Here is an 11,800-nt window from a genome sequence, read left to right as displayed (position 1 = left end):
GGGAGCTATCTCCATGGCACGGACACCTACCAAAACATTTGTGGACATAATTAAGATGGATGCGGAAGTGGAGACCACCGATGAGATTGGCAGGTGTATAGAGGACCGGGATAACAAAATGATCAAAAACAGTTTCATGTACTGTACAAGAACTCAAAACAAGACCACATGGCTGACAGCAACAGGCATGTATAGGTATGGTAACTGTGCATGCTGCAACAATGCAACAAATAAGAACAATTTCAATCACCCTCACACTGGGAGGAAAATTCCTATTTGAGAATTCAAAAACATTAATTCTACTCGTGATTTACATGCTACCATGTCCCTGCGGTCTAGCCTACATTGGGAAAACCACCAGCCTCTTAAACAAAGAATATCAGAGCACAATACTGCTATACTTACAGGCAATATGGATTATGCCATTACAGAACATTATGCAGAGGCAAATCATGGTTCACCCTCTTCATTAAAATTCTGTGGGATTGAGAAAGTCACAACGCCTACAAGAGGAGGGGATATCCTGAAAAAACTGGCCCAAAGAGAAATGTACTGGATATATACACTCACTCACTACTATGACACCAATTGGACTGAATGATGACTAAAGTTTAAAATGCTTTTTAAATTAAGACTGTTTAATCTAGGTCCTTATTGCTACAGTTTATAGTGTATAGTCCTAGCACTGATGGCCACAAACTGTGATTCTCCATATTGTGATTGGTCCTAGATTGGTAGCTAGATCCATGAGATAAGAGAAGACAAGTGCTTGGTCCCTAAATAATTGCCACATCTCCCAGCTGTGAACTAATGACCCTGCCCTTGTATATGATGCTGAACAGAAGCAGAATGTTCAAACGCTCTGAAGAAGGCTCTGTTGTCCTCTCTTGACTGGAAAATTAGATGCTCTACTGTGCCCGTGTCATGCTTTTACTATGCTCTACTGTGCCCGTGTCATGCTTTTACTATGCTCTACTGTGCCCGTGTCATGCTTTTACTATGCTCTACTGTGCCCGTGTCATGCTTTTACTATTGAAAATAAACAGAACCACCCAGTAGAGGGGGAACCGATTTCTGGGTTGAGTCCATGGATGTATTAATAGAACTGGATACAGCCACTCCATTCACTGACCGCTATCAACAATGAAGCCCTATTGAACCGCGCCATCTTGGCAAATTTGTAGTCATTTGACCATTTCCGGTGACTTTTGTACTTGCGCAGTTGTGCTTTTCTGGCCTTCCGGTGACTTTTGTACTTGCGCAGTTGTACTTCTGTCCTACGCGCGTCCGCGTCCACGTCCACGGTCAACGTTGGCACCGCTTCTAGCTATCGAATGGCCGACTGGTGTAAGATGGATAGCCTAACGTTAGAGAGATAAATGTTTATGGTTTCAGTCTATGGTTATGTTAATAAAGCTAACAATGATGTTGTAACATGCATGCAGCACTGCAGATCTGAACGATTGATTCATTATTACCATGGATCGGTATTGGGATTGATCAAGGGCGAATGTGAAATAGCAGCCACGAACTCAGCGGGTTATCCGAGATGCGGTAGCAGCGGCCAAAGCTCCTGCTGGCGGGGAGTGAAGCTTTTCAACTCGCTTGTCACTGGCTCCCTGGAGGAATTTAGCCTGGCTGCAATAACGTTATCGCGAACGGAATGAATACCATCTACTAGCAAACAAAACATGTTCAGTTATATTTAACCTGTTAAAACTAAGATGCCTGGATGAAAAAAAAAAATCTCCAATGGATATATTTTACAAAAACAGGTTAATATGCAAGCCGGTTTTCATTGCTAAATCAAAGCGGGGAGAGCCGGGAACGTGCGTGGACGCGCGTCGGACAGAAAAGCTCAACTGCGCAAGTACAAAAGTCACCGGAAATAGCAAAATGACTACAAATCTAGCCAAGATGGCACGGCCTTCACTTTAGATTTCGAATCCTGGGGGCTTGGTTGAGTCACGGGTAACTCGCTGCCTCCGGTGCAGAATAGGAGACACTCCCCAGCTGATAGGAGCGCCCCCAACCAGAATCGAGGAGCGGCAGTGCACTACTAATTCCCCGTCCCTAGTACCACTCTTGCCACCCAGCAGGTCTCTCCCCCTCGCTATCTGTCTTCGCCGCCGGCGGTTCTAATCAGCCGCGAACGGCCCCCACCCCCCAAATGAAGTGCAGATCGCGGGTCAGTTCGGTGCTGGACTTGGACACTCCGTTTTCCCAGGTTACTCACAAAACCGCGGCCGCTCCCTCGAGACCCGCTCAGCTCCCGGCTCTGTCTATTTATGAGTTCCCCAGTCTCGGACAGAGTTCATGAGCGGGCACAGGTGCGGGTTGTCAACCTGATTGCGGAGCCTGATGGCCAACTCCACCCAGGTTAGGTTTACCACACTATGGCCCAATCCCAATGTCCCCCCTAAACCCTCAAGCCCTGAGCCCTCACAGACTTATTGACGTCACCTGGTGAAGTGATCGAGTGTGAGAGGCTGCAAGGGCTCGAATTGGTATAACAAGGAATGGGACAGCACTTGTGACATCACATTACGTTGACGTGAAAACTTATTTCTTACTATTGTGGGCGTGGGGCTTTTTTTAAATCAATTTAATGTTTTTCTTGTAGGCCTTCGTGTAAATTAATTTTGGCTGAGTCAAATCCCCTTTACATTATCAGAACTCTCTGTGTTACCCTCAAAACATTTGTTCAACTTGAAATCATTTCATTTTGTGGTCATATGCGATCGCATCTGCGATCAAATATCAACCCAACCCAGTATTTGTTAGTAGGATCGCATCGATCCTACATTACTGCCTGTGATTCTTGTTTGTGATGAATCCAAAAGTATTAACTTAAGAATGATAATATATTATGTATACACATTCCTGCACCTCACAACTCTTTCCATATTCATGTTGGAAATCTCAATTCAAAGAACACTGCACCGAAATGGGTAATTAATGTCATACTGCTTTTAACTGGGCAATCATATGATTTAGAGCAACAGAAATCGATGTAAATTATAACCATAGCCTACATATTTTGAAACAAATCACATTATACAAACCCATGGGGTTAATAACCCATACTTAAAAATAATGAAACCAAATTAATTATAAGGCTACTTGTGCAGATAAGCAAGTCCAGCTGAAAACATGAAAACATATTTTGTTCTGTAACGTGAACGTTACGGTTGGTTGATCTGTCCGTGCTTGTTTATTGGCTGTTCTTCAGGTAACCCCGTGTTTCACGTCACGACGCTATGAACTGTGGGTAATTCCCTTGGGCTAAGTCTGCAGAAATGCAGACTTACGGGAAGTGGCCATAAAGGGCTCAAAATGGCTGCCGGAGAGCCCTCGCGCACTTGCCGAGTTGACATTGGGACACCCCTAAGCCCTCGCGGACTTCGCGGGAGCACGCCCTTAAGTCTGCGAGTCTGCAAGGGTGGACATTGGGACTGGGCCTATGCTCTACTGTGCCCGTGTCATGCTTTTACTGCAAAATACTCATGAGGGCGGAGCCTCGCCAGGGCACATAACCTCTAGGGTGCACTGGCCTTGTCCACACGAGCCGAAGTTTTTCGGTCTCCGGTTTCACAAAAATATTCGTCCCCACGAGTGACGTGATAAAAAAATATATCTTCCACACGAAACCGCAAAATCCGCTACCAAGTGATGTAATATACATGCCAAAGCAGTAGGTGGCGATGTAACTTCAAACGGAAAGGCCATTTTAACCAATCAGAAGCCAGAGCAAGCCCCCAGGATTCAAAATCTAAAGTGAAGGCCTATTGAACCGCGCCATCTTGGCTAGATTTGTAGTCATTTGGCTATTTCCGGTGACTTTTGTACTTGCGCAGTTGAGCTTTTCTGTCCGACGCGCGTCCACGAAAAAGTTCACCTTTATGTGAAATGTAGACGCACGTTCCCGGCTCTCTCCGCTTTGATTTAGCAATGAAAACCGGCTTGCATATTAAACTGTTTTTGTCAAATATATCCATTTGAGACATTATTTTTTCATCCAGGCATCTTAGTTTTAACAGGTTAAATATAACTGAACATGTTTTGTTTGCTATTAGATGGTATTCATTCCGTTCGCGATAACGTTATTGCAGCCAGGCTAGATTCCTCCAGGGAGCCAGTGACCGGCGAGTTGAAGAGCTTCACTCCCCGCCAGCAGGAGCTTTGGCCGCGGCTACCGCATCTCGGATAACCCGCTGAGTTCGTGGCTGCTATTTCACATTCGCCCTTGATCAATCCCAATACCGATCCATGGTAATAATGAATCAATCGTTCAGATCTGCAGTGCTGCATGCATGTTACAACATCATTGTTAGCTTTATTAACATAACCATAGCCTACATTTATCTCTCTAACGTTAGGCTATCCATCTTACACCAGTCGGCCATTCGATAGCTAGAAGCGGTCAACGCCAACGTTGACTGAAAACACCCAAACTCAGTGTATCGTTTCATCTTTATGCTACACATCAACTCCTTTCCATTGTATGTGAATAAATTACTGTTATTCTATAAATATCCAATTTCTGTCCATTCCTGGAAAAGGCTAATAATTGCTGTCAAATGATCACTCCAGTTTATCACCGTATCCCACTACCATTTCAACTATGCACAGGAGGTTGTCTTGTGGTCATTTTCATTAAAAAATGATTAGCCTGATCAGTTTGTTGTATGTATTAAGCCCTTTTTGAGCGGTGTGCTTTGACTACTCTCCTTTTTTGTGGTCATTTTCATTAACACATTTGATTAAACATCCGCACTGGCCTATGAATGGCTAAAGATTCCCCAGGCAGAACTGGTTGATGCTGCTAGGGAAAGGGATGTCTGGGGCTCCCTGCTGGAACTGCTGACTCCGCGACCCGACCCCGGATAAGCAGATGACGATGGATGGTATTAAAAGACTTAGCCGGGACCCCGTTGATGTTAGAATTAATAGGCTACCTTTATTTGTGGTACTTGAACTTGTGTCTGCGTTTCTGGCTTGCCATCATGGATGTATTGTTCATAGGCTATGTTTATCGGATGAGATGCAGTTGTCCGGGCAGGTCAGCTAATGTGATTTACGAATGGAAATACATGCTTGGGAATATTTAGACATTTCAAACTTCCTCTGTTTAGGTGGTGCTGGGGACAGCGCAGACGGCCTGCATGGCAGTAAATTATCAAAAATGAGGCAAAATCTATCTATGAAAATAACCTCAGATTGAAACATATTTTGTGGTGAATAAGGCGATATAGGCTTAATGTGTATTTATACGGAGATAAGATTCGATTGATCAAGGGCGAATGTGAAATAGCAGCCACGAACTCAGCGGGTTATCCGAGATGCGGTAGCCGCGGCCAAAGCTCCTGCTGGCGGGGAGTGAAGCTCTTCAACTCGCCGGTCACTGGCTCCCTGGAGGAATCTAGCCTGGCTGCAATAACGTTATCGCGAACGGAATGAATACCATCTACTAGCAAACAAAACATGTTCAGTTATATTTAACCTGTTAAAACTAAAATATATGGATGAAAAAATAATTTCTCCAATGGATATATTTGACAAAAACAGGTTAATATGCAAGCCGGTTTTCATTGCTAAATCAAAGCGGGGAGAGCCGGGAACGTGCGTCTACATTTCATATAAAGGTGAACTTTTTCGTGGACGCGCGTCGGACAGAAAAGCTCAACTGCGCAAGTACAAAAGTCACCGGAAATAGTCAAATGACTACAAATTTGCCAAGATGGCGCGGTTCAATAGGGCTTCATTGTTGATATCGGTCAGTGAATGGAGTGGCTGTATCCAGTTCTATTAATACATCCATGAGCCAGAGTCAATACTGGAACGGGAGCGCAGAAAGGTGGAAAATACGAAAACACAAACAACAATGGCGACTCGCAGGGACACCAGCCCATAGACATAATAAATAATTATTTCTTTATAATGTCTATGGTTTCGAACACAGCTACAGTTTACTTCTGTGTTTACCTGTGTTTACCTGTGTGGACGAACAGTGCAACCGCGAAGACATGGTTGCAAAAGTACATGGGCTCGTGTGGACAGGGCATGATATTTTCAAACCTTTATTTACACTCGAAAAGGACTCTGAGGTTACCCTCATTTACAGAGACTTCGAGTTTACAAACAACAAATACAGAGAAATCACATACAGAAAGACAACAAAATGTAAAATAGAATAAAATAGTATTCAGCTAAAACAATTACAAATTGAAACACAATGACCAGACAATACACGTTTAAACTCTGCAAGGGAGGGAAGAGTTTTCAATCCCAAGGAGAGTTGTAGAGCATTCCAAGAGTTGGGAGCATCAAAGGAAAAAGCACATTTTCCCAGTTCGGAAGAAACACAAGGGGTCTTTAGCAGTGTTAATTTCGTTGACGAGAACTATGACGAAAACTATTCGTCAACGACATTTTTTGGGTTATCGTCACGAGACGATAACTAAATAAAAATGAATGTATGATGACAAAAACTATGACTATATCTATTCACATTTTCGTCAACAAATAAAAACTAGACTAAAATGGTTATGGAGGGACGTATGGGAAAAGTTCAAATCAGAATGTCGAGGTTCGGGATGTGCGCAGTTGGATCATGGATGTATTAATAGAACGAGTTGGATGCAACCTACAGGTAGCCTGTGTGTATAGCCCACATTTGAATAGTACCGTTGCTACACCGGCCGGCGGGAAGTCAACTAACAGCATACGACTGCTGCGCCTGATCAGTAAATTACCACAGTTCAGAAATGTCTTTGTCAACGTTCGCACACACCGGGAGAAAGAGGAGAGCAGATATCTGGATAAACTTCATATTTGATGCAAAGGAAAACAAAACCATTTGTAAACCGTGTGGGGTGAAAATGACTGGCAAAATACAACAAACTTAAAGCGACATTTGGAGAACAGTCATCCCGAAATTCACGAGAAGGTAAGCACCCCCCCACCCCCGGCTAACGTTACTGTATTAGCTAAAACCAAGCTGGTGTGTTTCTGAAATACTTCAAATACAATACAAGCTAAAATAAACCAGTGTTTCATGTAGGTTTGTGGCGGGGGAGAACTGAAGTGTGATCATTGCAACGCTAACGTTAGTGGCTAGCTAATGTTAGGCACAGGTTAGCTAGCAACAAGTGGGGCTATGCTTGTGGCGGCTGGCGGGGGTATCTAGCGTTAGCTAGTCTGGGTAAGCTAGCTAAGCAACTACTGCTGCTGTCTAATGTTATACTGTAGCTAGATGGATAAGACACGAACAGTTAGCTACCTGGCGCCGCCATAGCCCCTCTCCTCCGGTGTGACGTTAGCTAGCCTGTGCCTGATGTTAGCTAGCCTGACTAGCCAACTAGTGCTGACATGATAATGTTATAGCTTGCTATATCAGGCACAGACACAGTTAGCATCAGACTGGGGGAGAGGAATGCTTCATTATGAAACTGTCTGAGAAGCAGCCACGCTTCTGTCAGTCTGCCCCAGGGCAGCTGTGGCTACAGATGTATCTGACCACCACCGGTATGACTGTGTCTGAATGAATACTGGACTCTGTAAAGCGCTCTGGGTTTCATGAAGGGCGCTATATAAATCCAACTTGATTGATTGATTGAACTAAGCCTGTTAAATTTGAGTTGTCTAAATCTATGGTAGATTTCGTCGACTAAAATCGTAATGATATTTAGTCAACTAAAACTAGACTAAAACTAAAAAGTCAGATGACTAAAATATGACTAAAACTAAATGGCATTTTAGTCAAAAGACTATGACTAAAACAAAATCATAATTTGCTGTCAAAATTAACACTGGTCTTTAGGAGCAACAGATCCTTGGACCGAGTCATGTAGGTCACAGAGCACCAATTCAACATTAAAGAAATATAATGTGTCTGCTTGCCAGTAAGGGCTTTAAAGATAAACAGGTACCAATGTTTGGTTCGCCTATCAGCAAGAGAGGACCACCCTACCTTATTATACAGGATACAATGGTGAGTGTCATATTTATCCCCAGTAATGAATCTAAGGGCTGAATGATATACCGAGTCAAGTGGCTTAAGAGTTGTGGCTGTAGCATGCCAATAGATTATGTCCCCATAATCCAAAACTGACAAAAAAACAGATTCAACAATCTTTTTCCTACTGAAGGAGGGAAAACTAGATCTGTTCCTATATAAAAAAAACAACTTTCTGCTGTAGCGTAGAGGCGAGATTATCAACATGATGTTTAAATGATAGCTTTTCATCAAGCCATATGCCAAGATATTTATATTCTCTGACTCTCTCAATGAGGGAGCCCCTTAAGGTAGTTAAACATACTGTAACCTATCAAAGTCAATATTTCTCGCCCTAGAAAACAGCATAAACTTAGTTTTACCAGCATTAAGGACCAACTTTAAATTATTAGAGCCTTCTGAAGAGCGTTAAAAGAAAGCTGCAATTGTTCCATAGCCAGCTGGATTGAATCAGCAATGCAGTACAAGACTGTAACGTCCACATATAAATGGACATGACAATCATTCAGGATGGAGACAATGTCATTAATAAAAATTGTAAAAAGGAGTGGACCTAAAACAGAGCCTTGCGGCACACCCTTGGATACAGACAGAAATTCAGATCGGACATTACCCGAGTTCACACACTGGCGCCTGGAGGATAGATAGTCATGAAACCAGTCACAGGCATTACTATCAAGACCAATAATACATCATTTCTTCAACAGTAGTTGATGATCAACAGTGTCAAATGCTTTTGACAAATCAACAAAGAGGGCAGCACAATGTTTTTTCTTATCAAGTGCAGTAGTTATGTCACTGGTAACTAGGGTGATGGCTGAAGTTGTACTGTGGTTAGACCTGAATCCGGACTGGTGGGGACTCAGAACTGAGTTATTGGTGAGGAAACATTTGAGTTGATTATTGACAAGTGTCTCCAAAACCTTAGCAAGGCAGGGTAACCTAGAAATGGGTCTATAATTATCTAAAATATCCCTATCACCTCCCTTATGTAATGGAATCACTCTAGCTGATTTCCAGACAAGTGGGAAGCTACCCAAGGAAATAGATAAGTGAAAAATAAATGTCAAATGCTCAGTGATAAAAGGGGCAGCTAATATTTTTTTTTTTAAATTAACAGGAGGGGTGGCAGGCAGCTGCTACGCTCAGCTGGTCAACCAGGGAGGACACAAGAAGAGAGGTAAGGTGCCGGAGGGACACATCCCTGACCAATGAGTCATCCTCCCCACCCCCCACTGCCACCAGGTTAGTGTCACCTCCTTTTCTCTTCACAAGGAGAGAGAGAGAGAGACCACCCAGCTCCAGACCTGCCGACCTACAGTACAATGTCCCTCATGTGAAGGTTAGGCTATTATCCAGGCCATTGGATAACACTGAATAGCCAAGTTATCCTCACCGGTAGATATCCAGATGCCAGACCTCCAGGGTGCACTCGTTTTCACTGGCGAAGGAATGCAGTTCAAGTTGCGCATCGGAAGTAAATATAATGATGGAAATTAAAATGTAGTCTATCCACAATGTTGTTACAAGTAAGCACTTGTATGTTCAGTTCTTAGAGGTAAGCACTTGTTTGCATTTGGGTCCATATCTGAACAGTGGACATAGTCTAATAAATTGTATTTAAGCTACCTCATATCCCCTGTCACTTGTGTGTTTGTTGTTTTGATATAAACACATGTACCTTTTTCTCCAGTCTCTTGAGTCATTTGGGTCCATATCCATAGGCTACATTCCTAGTTTAGTAATTTACTTTTTCTCCGGTCTCCCTAGTTGTGCATCCTTGTCTAGTAATTTGATAGCCTACATTGTTATTTTGTAATTTTTTAGTTTGGCACTCCACTGGTACAGTAAAACCATTTGTGGAAGCGCAACCTCCTTTTTCATTAAGATGAAAAGATGAGTTTCCCCAGTTGGGTATCTGTGGGATTAGGAGTTGCCCTAGAGTCCAGCGTGTGACCCTGTTAAACCCTCAGTAACAAAGTAGGATTACATTCTCACCTGATATCCCAGTATACAGTACACCGTATTGACCCCCCCACGACACACACACCTCCCCCCACCCAGCCCATGGCTTATTCAAACCACTCATCTCATCCCATAAACCTTTATACACTTTGTTTTTCCTCAGTCCTATGTGTCAATCGGGCCTTTATCACTGCCTGCCTTACACAGATCAATAACAACCAACCAATCACAGGAGAGGACGGCTGTATGGTCGGGGATCACGACAGTACAGAGGAAAACCAACAAATAAAACAGAATCATTTATCAACTCCCTGCAGAGGGGAAATATTCCGAGTGATCTTATCCAGGGAATGAGACATCCTCATTCCTCTCTTATCCAGGGAATGAGACATCCACATTCCTCTCTTATCCAGGGAATGAGACATCCTCATTCCTCTCTTATCCAGGGAATGAGACATCCTCATTCCTCTTCTCTACTGGTCACGCAGAGTGAAATCCTGGGGCTGTTTCACTCCTCCGTTTACCCATACAATACATTTTCACATTCTCATTGCCTAAGTGCAAACAAATTTATTACTACAAACAAGCTATTAATAAGAAATCAATTTGAGACTCCCAGAAGTGTTCTGCGCAAACCCTTATGAATGTTTAAAAATCCTAAGTGAAACAAATTGGAAATCTGAAGAAGCTAAGCTAGAAGGGTGTGTGTGTGTGTGTGTGTGTTTATGTGGGTGTACTTGTGTGTGTGTGTGTGTGTGTGTGTGTGTGTGTGTGTGTGTGTGTGTGTGTGTGTGTGTGTGTGTGTGTCTGTGTGTGTGTTTGTGTACTTGTGTTGAGTGAGGAGGAGACAGACCACACTAGCATTTTTACTCCTTCCGTAAACCGCGCCTCTGGATAAAGGAACGAATCCCAACAGAAAACCCCTGATGCACTAAACAGCTCAAGTATTATTATCCTGTATACAGCAGCATAGTTATTGCTCCCCGCATATAATTTGAATCCAGTTGTACGGGAGCCGTTTATAACTGTTGAATGTGTTTTGATGCCTCCTGGATGCTGGTGTTTCCAGACTGCCTTTCTCTCCTGCCTCTGCAGTATGGGAGCCCCCCAGGTGTATTTTGGCTTTGTTGGCAGTCCTGGGTACGTGGAACAAACTGTACTGTCGTCAATACTGAAAGACATTAACTATCAGTGGAAATGACCGACTTCAGCAGTCTTCAGATGACACTTCAGAAAGTCCATAGACATCATGTTATGTAGTGTGGGCCTGCGTCATCGTCGTTCCAGAGTTTGGGACACATTCCGACACTAGCACCCCCTGAGGAATATGAGTCTGGTGATTTGGCCTGAGCTCGCTTCGTGCAGCCGGTACAGTAGTTGTTGTTCATTTGACAAAGATGCAGAGTCATCGGGAGACATCGTCCCCCACACGGACCCCCAAGGCGTGATTATGGACCAACGCAACAAAAACACCAACGCCACCTCATGGGACTTGGATGCAAGTATGACAGTGTGACGATATGAGAGTCAATTTATCTCTCTCTCTCTCTCTCTCTCTCTCTCTCTCTCTCCGCATCTCTCCTTCTGTCTCTACTACCCCCCCCCCTTCCCATGGGCGCTCTCTCTTCTTCCCTCCCCCAGACTAGGATCTTTGTGTTCATGCTGTATGTCCACCAGCTCCGCGCCGATAGAGATGCGGTCATTTCTCCTCCCTGTGTATCGTGTTGTCATATGCCCCCTCCTGTCCCCCTCCCTCTCTTCCACTCTCTCTCTCTCTCTCTCCCTCAGTCTCTCTCTCCAGAAGGACCACAGGAGGGG

Source organism: Borostomias antarcticus (genome assembly GCF_949987555.1).
Source record: "Borostomias antarcticus genome assembly, chromosome: 5".
Taxonomy (NCBI): Eukaryota; Metazoa; Chordata; class Actinopteri; order Stomiiformes; family Stomiidae; genus Borostomias; species Borostomias antarcticus.
Note: the sequence above shows the minus strand (reverse complement) of the source record.